This window comes from Triticum urartu, chromosome 7 (genome assembly GCF_003073215.2).
Source record: "Triticum urartu cultivar G1812 chromosome 7, Tu2.1, whole genome shotgun sequence".
Lineage (NCBI taxonomy): Eukaryota > Viridiplantae > Streptophyta > Magnoliopsida > Poales > Poaceae > Triticum > Triticum urartu.
In genome coordinates this window covers 468,415,895-468,428,709 of record NC_053028.1, presented here as the reverse complement: position 1 = coordinate 468,428,709, position 12,815 = coordinate 468,415,895, and positions in this window count along the sequence as shown.

Below are 12,815 nucleotides of genomic sequence, written 5' to 3'. Positions count from 1 at the left end.
AGAGGCGATGAAGGAACAAGCCGCCAAGGATGAAGCCACCTGGCAGCAGTAGCAGCAAGCTCTGCTGGACATCCAGGAGGAAGACCTCATTGCGCGTGAGCAGGCGCTTGCCGCCACGCTCCATGGCAAGGACGAGGAGGTTGGGAAGATTGTTGCGTGGCGGACCCAGGAGCTGGAGTAGAAGCATAAGGACACACTCAATGCTTTGGCCTTGGACCATGCCGGCAAGGTGGAGAAGCTAGAGCTGGAGCGGGAGGAGCTGAAGAGGAAGGTTTCAGGGCTAACGGAGGAGAGGGACGCGGCCAACTATTCTCTGGCGGATTCGTAGGTCACCGTCTCTGACCACACCAAGCTGCTCTCCGAGGCCGACAGCTCCATTGACTATCTGAAGCTGTAGCTGGGCGCTTTGGAGGGGAAGCTTTCAGAGGTCACGGCCCAGGAGGAGACCCTGATCAAGGCCCTGGAGACCGAGAAGCATCCGCGGAGCGATGATGCCGCCACCCATAAGGAATATGCGGGAAGCATAAACCTCTGGATCAGTCGTCTCGCCGATGTTTCCAAGAGGCTCACTGTGTAGCTAGCCGTCATGGGCATGCCGGATGTCAGGTACTCCGAGGAGCCAAATGTGAGCCCAACGCCAGGCTGACCTTGTTCTTCGAGGGCATCCTCGACGCTCTGGAACGGCTCCGCTCCAACCGAGGCTTTGCCGGGGTGCCCTGACCAAGGTGCTCACCAAGGTGTCATTCTGGAACCCCAACGTTGACTTCGCCGACACGCTTGAGAGCTTGCCGGAGGGCACGGGCCTCACGATGCTCGAAGAGCGCATCGAGCCCATCATTAGATGCGTCGACGGAGTCCAGAGGATGGAGGGCCATCGCCGGGACTATCCACCTCGTTTCTCCTTGGCACCGTGAGTTCATGCCCAAGACAATTTTTATCTTAAGTTAGAACTGCGGCTATCATTGATGTAATATAACTCTGTAGTACTTTGAAATGAAGCATGCTATCCTCTTGTTTGATCTTTCTTTGTATGTACACACCCTACGCCTAGTTGGACAAGTTTGCTGGCGCATAAACCCATGCTATGGCGCTTTGAGGAACGGATCCTCAGCAGCCTGTCGGGGGGCGCTTGCTGCCGAGCAAATCACCTTGCCATTCTCGGCGTAGCCTCCTGATCTGTTGAGCGGACTCGAAATGGAACAGGGGCGTTGCCAATAGCGGAAGGGTTCCCTTGCGTGCTGGTTTTCCATACAAGGAGCAAGATCTTTCGAGGAAGATAACCCAATAAAAAGGAAAATTGCTCAAGGTTTTGCATGACTTAGCTTTTTGTCACCACGCGGATGGTTGTTGCGGCTGTGGACAACACCGCCCCACCTATCCGATGGCACCAGAGCGTGGCTGATCGGCGTCTCCTTCTTCTCTCGAGCCATGGCGATGAATGAGTCAATGAGTTGGCCTTAAAAACGGATTTTCACAGCCTCAGCGCCCCCTACCTGGCGCGCCAAAGATGTCGGGGTTCTGGAACGACACCTATGGGATCCCTTGACGGAATCCCTTCTACGGCTACGGGGCATGGGGCTGCGCAAAGAGCATGTCTAGAAGATCAACTCGGTGGGATTTTTACCCAGGTTCGGGCCGCAAGCAATGCGTAAAACCCTAGTCCTGCTTTGTGTGTATTTAGTGTTCTTGAGTTCCTGAACTAGCTGCGGTGCATGCCCAGTCCAAAAAGTCCCTATCCTTCCTCAGTACGCCTCGGGCCTCCTTTTATATGTCAAAGGGGTTGCCATAGTGGCACACGGGAGGTGGAAAGTATGTACAGTGTACAAGTTTATCTCCTGACATCCTAGGACAAACGCATTTAATGCACCGCTTATGTGTCCTATTGCTTTATCGGGGACGGTAATGAGGCCCATCCCGTCCATCGCCGCCTCGCCTTGCAGCGACACGAGTCCAAGGTGACGAGGCATGCAACGCCATGCTGGCTGGCTGGCTACTGAGCTGGTGCAGTGGCAGGGTCTTCATGAAGATCTGCATGCCACCACGCAGGTGCTTGGCTGGTTGGCCTAGAAGCTGCATGCTGCCATGCAAATGCGTGCCTAGTTGGTAGGCTGGTCGCCACGTCAGAACGGGCATGGGGTAGCGAAGCTTTGGTAAGTGCGGGCCTGGCTTTGACTCCATAGACGCCCCCGGCAAGGCCTTGCCGGGATCTCGTGGGCGTCCCCGTCAAGGGTCTTGTCGGGGTCTTGCAAGCATCCCCGGCAAGATCTTGCCGGGGGTCTTCATCTTCTGGTGCTCACCTAGGCTTGCAGGCATTTGGTTTCCACAAAGATCTACATGCCACCATGCAGGCGCTCCAGAGCCTCGGTCTTGACGTTGTGTTGAGGGCATCATAACTCTCAGGCTCAAGGGTGGCAGCCTTCCTGGTGTTGGGCAAGTTGCCCCGGCAAGGCTCTTGCCGGGGCCATGTAAGCCATCCCGACAAGGCTCTTGCCGGGGGAAGCCCATCTTGTCCCTCTGCTCTTTATGCTTCTGGCTTGGGTGCTGCCTCGACAGGCTTGTGTCTTCGCTTCCTCTGCCCTGCCGAGCCCGGCCGTAGGCATGGTTACGACTGCCCGTGCACAAGTAAAGGTGTACAAATTCACTAAAGTGCTCATGGACGGAGGCAGTAGCATCAACATCCTTTATTATGAGACGTTCCGTCGCATGGGGTTGACTGACAAAAGTCTTCAAACGTCCAATATTGTTTTTCATGGAGTTGTGCTTGGTAAGTTGGCATACCCAGTTGGTAGGATTGAGCTGGAAGTAGCCTTTGGGGATGAGTATGATTCTAGGGCTGAGAAGTTAACTTTTGAAGTGGTTAAAATCAAAAGCCCGTATCATGCTCTGTTTGGACAGCCGGCTTCTGCTAAGTTCATGGCTCGGCCGTGTAATGTTTATCTGCAACTCAAAATGTCAGGTTATAAAGGCACCATCACAGTGCATGGAAGCCGAAAGATAGCCCTGGAATGTGAAGAAGGCGATGCTTCTTACGCCAAGTCTGTTTGTGCAACAGAGGAATTGAAGTTTTATAATGATAATGTTGACCCGGCAGACATGACATCTTTGAAGAAGCCAACTACGGAGCATGAGCCGGCGCTGAAATTTAAGTCAGCTGATGATACCAAGATGATTGATTTTGTGCCTGGTGACTCATCCAAACAGTTCATTATCAGTGCTAACTTGGATCCAAAATAGGAAGGCACGCTCATCGAGTTCATCCGTGAGAACCGGGACATCTTTGCATGGAAGCCTTCTGACATGCCGGGTGTACCAAGAGAACTCGCTGAGCACACTCTTAATATTGATCCATAGTTTAAGTCGCTCAGGCAGTTTCTTCGGCAGTTTAATGAGGAAAGGCGCGAGGCTATTGGAGAAGAGGTGGCTCGGCTTTTGGCAGCTGGGTTTATTGTTGAAGTTTTTCACCCAGAGTGGTTGGCTCACCCGGTGCTTGTGCTAAAAAAGAACGACACTTGGCGTATGTGTGTGGATTACACGGATTTAAACAAAGCTTGCTTAGCTGATCCTTTTGCTCTCCCTCGTATTGATCAAATCATTGATGCTACGACGGGTTGTGAGCGTCTGAGCTTTTTGGATGCTTATTTTGGTCATCATCAGATCAAAATGGCGGTTAAGGACCAGGAGAAGATGGCTTTCATTACTCCGTTTGGAGCCTTCTGCTATGTGTCTATGACTTTTGGGCTTAAGACTGCCCAGGCGACTTATCAGCGGTGTGTACAGAATTGCCTTCATAATCAGATTGGGCGTAATGTTCATGCTTATGTGGATGATATAGTGGTGAAATCCAGAGAGAAGGAAACCTTGGTAGCTTATCTGAAGGAAACCTTTGATAACCTCCGGGTCTACAAGATGATGCTTAACCCGGCCAAGTGTGTTCTTGGAGTCCCAGCTAGCAAGCTTTTGGGCTTTTTGGTGTCTAACAGAGGCATTGAGGCTAACCCGGAAAAAATTAAGGAGATTACATCTTTGGCTAAACCGGCATGCATCAATGACGTTTAGCGGCTGGCGGGTCGAGTTACAGTTTTGAGCCGATTCATAAGCCGGTTGGGTGAGAAGGCTATGCCGTTGTATCAAATGATGAAAAAGACAGATGACTTTGTCTGGAGTGACGCTGCCAACTCCGCCTTTGAAGATTTGAAAAGACAGCTTGCTGAGCCGTCGGTTCTTGCTGCCCCCGTTGAGAAGGAGCCACTATTGTTATATGTGGCTACTAACTCACGGGCCGTCAGTGTGGCCATTGTTGTGGAGCGCAAGGAGGCTGGCAAGGAACATCCGGTTCAACGGCCGGTTTACTACGTCAGTGAGGTGCTCATTGAATCCAAGCAAAGATATCCACATTGGCAGAAGCTTGTTTATGGGGTGTTCATGGCAAGCCGAAAGCTTAAGCATTACTTCCAGGGTCATCCTATCACTATGGTTAGCTCTGCTCCTTTAGGAGATATTATTCAGAATAGAGAAGCCACAGGACAGTCGCCAAGTGGGCCATTGAGCTTGGGTCTCATAATTTAAAGTATGTGCCACGTACGGCCATTAAGTCTCAAGCACCGGTGGACTTCATTAACGATTGGACGGAGTTGCAGATACCTGAAGAGAAGCCAGACAACACATATTGGATGATTCATTTCGATGGGTCCAGACAGTTGGAAGGCTCGGGGGCTGGAGTTGTTTTAACTTCTCCTCGAGGTGACAAGTTTTGTTATGTGTTGAGATTGATGTTTCCTTATACTAACAACGCAGCAGAATATGAGGCCTTACTCCATAGTCTTCGAATGGCTAAAGAGATGAGTTTAAGCCGGGTACGGTGCCTTGGCGACTCAGATTTGGTGGCTCAGCAGGTATCAGGCAAGTGGGACTCCAAGGATCCTCTCATGGCAGCTTATCGCTGTGAGGTTGACACTGTTGCTGGACACTTCAAGGGTTATCAAGTGGAGCACATTGACCGCAGAAAAAATGAAGCGGCTGATGCTTTAAGTCAGTTGGGATCTCAGCGTAAGCCGGTGCCACCTAACACTTTTCTAGATGTTCTACATAACCCTTCTGTCAAATTGCCTACAGAGGAAGATTTGGCCGTTTCAGACCTGGAGGCACAGTTGGTGGCGGCTCTTCATGTCATTCCAGATTGGACAGTATCGTATTTGGCTTATATGACCCGGGGTGAGTTGCCGGAGGATGAGACCTTGGCTCGACAGCTAACCCGGTGGTCTAAGTCAATGACAATTTCCAATGGTGAGTTGTATCATCGCATGTCACTGGAGCATTTCAACGTTGTGTTTCTCCTGAAGAAGGTCAAGAAATTCTTCGTGAGATCCATGAAGGGGATTGTGGCCATCACGCCGGTTCAAAGTCTCTTGTGGCCAAAGCTTTTCGTCATGGTTTTTACTGGCTAACGTCTCATGCTGATGCAGAGGATCTGGTCAGTAGGTGCGATGGGTGTCAAAAATTTGCACGACGAGCGCACGTGCCGGCTCAAGAATTGCGGATGATTCCAATCACTTGGCCGTTTGCAGTCTGGGGGCTTGACATGATTGGACCTTTCAAAAGATCCAAGGATAAAAAGACACATCTTTTGGTGGCAGTTGGCAAATTCACAAAATGGGTTGAGACAGAGCCGGTTAGTAAGTGTGATGTAGCCACGACGGTTCAGTTCATGAAAAAGGTGATCTTTCGTTTTGGCTTTCCACGCGGCATTATAACTGACAATGGTACTAATCTGTCCGAAGGCGCTATGGAGGAGTTTTGTCAACATGAGCATATCCGGCTTGATGTTTCGTGAGTAGCTCACCCCCAATCCAATGGTCAAGCTGAGAGAGCAAATCGGGAAATCTTGAAAGGTCTCAAGCCCCGGCTTATGGTTCCTTTACAACGAAGGTCGGGTTGTTGGGTAGAGTTGTTGCCCTCAGTCCTATGGAACATCAATACCACTCCTAACAGGTCTACGGGTTATATGCCTTTCTTCATGGTTTATGGAGCAGAAGCAGTCCTGCCTAGTGATAATCGTCATGACTCGCCCCGCGTGGCGGCTTACGTTGAAGCTAATAATGAACAAGCCTGACAAGATGCACTTGACTTGTTAGATGAGGAGTGAGGGAGTCCTGGATTAGGGGGTCTCCGGACAGCCGGACTATATCCTTTGGCCGGACTGTTGGACTATGAAGATACAAGATTGAAGACTTCGTCTCGTGTCTGGATGGGACTCTACTTGGCGTGGAAGGCAATCTAGGCAATACGGATATGTATATCTCCTCCTTTGTAACCGACCTTGTGTAACCCTAACCCTCTCCGGTGTCTATATAAACCGGAGGGTTTTAGTCCGTAGGACAACATACAATCATACCATAGGCTAGCTTCTAGGGTTTAGCCTCTTCGATCTCGTGGTAGATCAACTCTTGTAATACTCATATCATCAAGAATAAATCAAGCTGGATGTAGGGTTTTACCTCCATCAAGAGGGCCCGAACCTGGGTAAAACATCGTGTCCCCAGCCTCCTGTTTCCATCCTCCTTAGATGCACAGTTCGGGACCCCCTACCCGAGATCCGCCGGTTTTGACACCGACATTGGTGCTTTCATTGAGAGTTCCTCTGTGTCATCATCATCAGGCTTGATGGCTCCTTCGATCATCTTTAGCGATGTAGTCCAGGGTGATACTTTTCTCCCCGGACGGATTTTTGTATTCGGCGGCTTTGCACTGCGGGCCAATTCGCTTGGCCATCTGGAGCAGATCGAAAGTTATGCCCTTGGCCACCAGGTCAGGTTTGGAAGCTTAAACTACACAGCCGATATCCGCGGAGACTTGATCTTCGACGGATTAGAGCCTCTGCCTTGTGCGTCACACGATCACGATGAGTACGATTTAGCTCTGCCATCGGACAGTGTTCAGGAGATCGCACCGGCAGCCGCTCCGACCCTCAATTCGGAGCAGTTGCGCCATCCATGGACGGGTGGGTGGACCCCGCCACGGAGGCCTTACCCTCAGCGGCGATTGAGCCGAACATCGACCTTACCCTACACGAGAGCCGTGTTGTCAGACTACCGGATCCCTCTCCGGCCACAGACTCCGAACCGCCTGCGCCCGTTCCTAGCGAATCCGATTGGGCGCCAATCATGGAGTTTACCTCCGCGGATATTTTTCAGCACTCGCCCTTTGGCGACATACTGAACTCATTAAGGTCTCCCTCCTTGTCAGGAGGATCCTGGCCGAACTATGACCGGGAGGATTGGGATGCCCGCCCACCCACCACCCACTTAGTAGCCACTGTCGATGACTTAACCGACATGCTCGACTTAGACTCCAAAGACATCGACAGTATGGACGACGATGCAGGAGACGAACAGGAACCACTTCCCACAGGGCACTGGACAACCACCTCATCATATGATATATACATGGTGGACACACCCAAAGAAGGCAATGGCGACGAGACAGCGTAGGATGACCCCTCCAAAAAGCAACACAAGCGCCGACGTCAGCGGCGCCACTCTAAGTCCCGCCAAAGCAAAAGTGGTGATACCGGCACAGGAGATAATAACACTCTGGATAGTGCCGAAGATGGCAACAATCCCCTGCAGCACGATCTAGGACAGGAGGATGGAGAGGCCAGCCCTCCAGAGAGAGCGGCAGATGGAGAGGCGGAGGATGATAATTACATGCCCCCCTCCGAAGACGGGGCAAGCCTCGACGATGACGAATTCGTCATGCCAGAGGATCCCGTTGAACAAGAGCGCTTCAAGCACCGGCTTATAGCCACGGCAAATAGCCTTAAGAAGAAGCAGCAGCAGCTTCAAGCTGATCAAGATCTGCTAGCTGACAGATGGACTGAAGTCCTGGCGGCCGAGGAATATAAACTCGAACGCCCCTCCAAGAGTTACCCAAAATGCAGGTTGCTACCCCGACTGGAGGAAGAAGCATATGACGCGGCTGATCGGCCACCTCGTGGCCGCGATAGAGAGGCATTCCAGCCAAAAGCTCAGCCTACACCTCGACGCCATTCAAATAAAAAGGCATGGGGAAATACGCCAGACCTGTGAGACGTACTGGAGGACAAAGCAAGGCAAACAAGATCAATCTACGATCGCGTGGGCGCCCCACGACACGAGACGATAACCGTCATGCCGGATACAGTAAAAGTAAATCCGGCCAGGCCGAACACAATAGACAAAACTCATTCGAGTTGCATCGTGATACAGCCTAGTACAGAGGCGCCGCACACCCGCTATGCTTCACAGATGAAGTAATGGATCATCAAATCCCAGAGGGTTTCAAACCCATCAATATTGAATCATACGATGGCACGACAGATCCTGCAGTATGGATCAAGGACTATCTCCTTCATATCCATATGGCCCGTGGCGACGATCCACACGCCATCTAATACCTCCCACTCAAGCTTAAAGGACCAACTCGGCACTGGCTCAACAGCTTGCCAGCAGAATCCATTGGGTGTTGGGAAGACCTAGAAGCCGCATTCCTCGACAACTTTTCAGGGCACTTATGTGTGACCACCAGATGCCGATGACTTGAGCCACATAATTCAGCAGCCAGAGGAATCGGCCAGGCAATTCTGGACACGGTTCCTAACAAATAAAAATCAAATCGTCGACTGTCCGGATGCAGAGGCTCTAGCAGCTTTCAAGCACAACATCCGCGACGAGTGGATAGCCCGGCACCTTGGTCAGGAAAAGCCGAAATCTATGGCAGCCCTCACGACACTCATGACCCGCTTTTGTGCGGGAGAAGACAGCTGGCTGGCTCGCAGTAACAACATATCAAAGAACCATGGTACTTCGGATACCAAGGACGGCAGTAGCAGGTCACGTCGCAACAAGCATAAGCGCCGCATTAACAGCGACAATACCGAGGATACGGTAGTTAATGCCGGATTCAAAGGCTCTAAACCGGTCAGCGGAAAAAGCCATTCAAAAGAAGCACTCCGGGCCTGTCCCGTTTGGACCGTATACTCAATCGCTCGTGTCAAATACACGGCACCCCCGACAAGCCAGCCAACCACACCAATAGGGATTGTTGGGTGTTCAAGCAAACCGGCAAGTTAATTGCCGAAAACATAGATAAGGGGCCACATAGGCGATGACGAGGAGGAGCCCCGGCAGCCGAATACCGGAGGATTCCCCCCACAAGTATGGACGGTGAACATGATATACGCAACCCACATCCCCAAGAGGGAGCGGAAGCGTGCGCTCAGGGACGTATATGCATTGGAGCCAGTCGCCCCAAAGTTTAACCCATGGTCCTCCTATCCGATCACCTTCGAACACAGGGACCACCCCACTAGTATCCGTCATGGCGGATTCGCCGCACTGGTCTTAGACCCAATTATTGACGGATTTCACCTCACTCGAGTCCTTATGGATGGCGGTAGTAGCCTGAACCTGCTTTACCAGGACACGGTGCGCAAAATGGGTATAGACCCCTCAAGGATCAAACCCACAAAAATGACCTTTAAAGGCGTCATACCAGGTGGAGAGACCAATTGCACAGGCTCAGTCACACTGGAAGTGGTCTTCGGATCCCCGGATAACTTCCGAAGTGAAGAGTTAATCTTCGATATAGTCCCGTTCCGCAGTGGTTATCTTGCACTGCTCGGGCGAACCGCATTTGCAAGATTCAATGCGGTACCGCATTATGCATACCTCAAGCTCAAGATGCTAGGAACTCAGGGGGTCATTATAGTTAATGGAAACACAAAGCGCTCTCTCCGAACGGAGGAGAACACTACGGCCCTCGCAGCGGAAGCGCAAAGCAGCCTCTTAAGGCAATCCACTAGTTCGGCGTTTAAGGACCCGAACACCTTCAAGCACGCCCGGAGTAATCGGCAACAGGACCGCCTGGCACGTTCCGAGCTCGCATAGCAATGCGGCCCCCACCCCGGTCCAAGCCAAACGGCAAAACTCGTGCCACGCGTACATAATTACACATTAAAAATACCATGGGCACAGATAGGGAGGGGGCACAACTACGGCACGCCCCAAGACGCGGCTTAAACCGCACTAGGGGCTTCCTGCTTTGTTATTTTTCTCTCTTTCAGGACATTAATCTCTGGAAACGCTGTCCGGCAGCATGATTGCCAAACACATGATGCAGCAACCAAGGAGGCAGAAAGCTACATCACACCACGGAACTCCCAGGTGGATTACGATAACGAGTGTAATACTTGCCTTAATACTATTCTTCAGCTCGCCCTTGGAGGGGACATAGTCCTACTTTTTGCTTATTGCACTGCATGTATCATTCTGCTTTAACACACCTTTTTGAATAAACAATGCATAGCATTAAGACTATTATTGCATTCTTCTTTATATATATATGTGTGTGTGTGTGTGTGTTCATTAATGAAACCTTGCAAGCGTACACTTTGGTACGGCCAATACACCAAGGGCTTAAGTACCCCACAATATGGTGTGAGAAGTCCGAACACTTCCACAAGTGCGGCACCCCGAACTTATAGCATTATATGCATCAGCTCCGAATCATTTCTTTGGTCAATAGTTGGGGTTGCCCGGCTCCCATGTTTTGGTACCTTACGTTCCGCTATATCGGCTAAGGTAGCACTAGGAGAACTACTACGATTGTGCCCCGGTTCAGCTGGGCTAAGCACCTCAGTAGAGAATGCTAAAACTGACTGTCATGATAAGGCGAGAGACTGGTCGCTGTTCAAGAGGTTTCCGAGTCCCTAAAGACTTATGCCGCTTAGAGCGAGGAGTCGGCCCTGTCCGGCTTAAGGCATGTATCGCGCCCCGAATTCGGCCTTCCGAATACTAGGGGCTTCACCGAAATTTAAAATTATAGAATTCTATGGCTAAGTGAGAGTGATAACGCATTATAGTCTGATTGCCTTGTTCGTTGTGCTGAACACCTCCCTCGAAGGACCCAACAATGGGAACAAGAGTGCTCAGGTTTATCCCGAACACCCCAGCACTCGTGGCATGGGGGCAGAAGCCGACGACTAGTCATCTCTCAGATTTGATAAACAGCCAAACAGAAGGTAATATTTTAAATTCAAACAAGCGTTGCATAGCGCATATGAACAAGTTTTTCATAACTACAGGATTACACGAGCAAGTTTACTCGAATATTATATCTTTCGTACACTCGTCCACTACGAGACGAGCACCCTTCAGGACACCCTCATAGTACCTCTCGGGGTGGCGATGCTCCTTGCCCGCCGGCGGCCCTTCCTTAATAAGCTTCACGGTATCCAGCTTGGCCCGTTGCACCTTCACGCGGGCAAAAGCCCGGGTGCACCTTCGATGTAGACGGACCGCTTGATGACTTCCAGCCGTGGGTAGGCATCCACAAGCCGCCTCACCAGGTTGAAGTAGATGTTGGGAAGGGCGTCGCTAGGCCACATCCGTACTATAAAGCCCTTCATGGCCTGTTCAGCCTCCTTGTGTAGCTCGACCAGCTGCTTTAGCTGGTCACTCATGGGCACCGGGTGTTCGGCCCTAGTATACTGAGACCAGAACAGCTTCTCCGTTGAGCTTCCCTCCTCGGCCTGGTAAAACTGTGCGGCATCCGACACACTGCGGGGCAAATCTACGAATGCTCCTGGAGAGCTCCGGATTCGGGTAAGTAACAGGTAATTTACTTTCACATGCTTGATTTTCATATAGAATGCCTTACCCACCGCTATCTTCTTCATCGCATCAATCTCCTGGAGGGCCTTCTAGGCTTCAGCCTTGGCATTTTTCGCGCTTTTGAGGGCCGCGGCAAGCTCGGACTATTGCGTCTTCGAGTCACGCTCCAACCCTCATGCATTGACACGAGAGGTTGGAGCTCTTGCTGCACCTCGCCCACCCGTGCCTCCTGCCTTTCCCGCTCGGTGCGCTCCTTGGCCACTTTGTCTTCGGCCTCGGATAGCGCTTGCTTCAGGGTCGCCACCTCGGTCGTGGCCCCTGGCAAATATACGATGATCCTGTCATTTTGCAATTGCGTCTTCTTTTATATATACATATCTATAGACAGGGTATTACTTACCCTTGTTCTCCTCGAGCTGCCTCTTGGCAAGGCCGAGCTATTTCTTGGACCCCTCGAGGTCCTACTTCAGTGTGGCGACCTCCGCAGTCAGTGCGGCTAAGGCCAGCAGGGAAGCCTGCATACGCATATAGACATACTTATATTAGACTCCTGCGATATTGTTTGATCCTCTGTTCGGCTTTTCTTTGTGAACACCAAACAGAGCATCAGGGGCTACTGTCTATGCGGTAATATTTTTCCTATAAACTTACCTCAAAGCCTGTTAGAAGGCTGGCGGACTGAACCTTCTGGACCACCGCACTCATAATAGTGCGATGCTCTTCGTCGATGGAAGCGCTGCGAAGCGCTCCCAGCAGATTGTCCGGTGCCTCTGGTTCGACAGAGGTCACCGGCACAAGTGTCTTGCCCCTTTTGGAAGGAGGCCGCCTGCCTGAGTCCGGAACCATTGGAGGTTCCGGCGCGGTGTTTGGCTGAGGGCCGAACTCGGAGCCCTCGGGAGCCTTGCTCCCTCTGCTCCCGGAGTCCGGAAGGTCGCCTTGAGGCGCCTCCGGGACTGTCTCCCCTCGACCCGGTGCCTCCTGAGACAATACCTCAGCGTTGTCCGTAGGAGAAGGGGAGGTGGCGGTCGGAAGTGGATCGCTATCCATATCCGACGAGCCAGGGAGCCGTCCGACGATACGTCGATACGGGCTCGTGGCGGTATGCGTAATCATAATTCGGCGTTAGGAGAAGTGGTGCGACAAAGGAATGCTATGAGTTACTCTGGT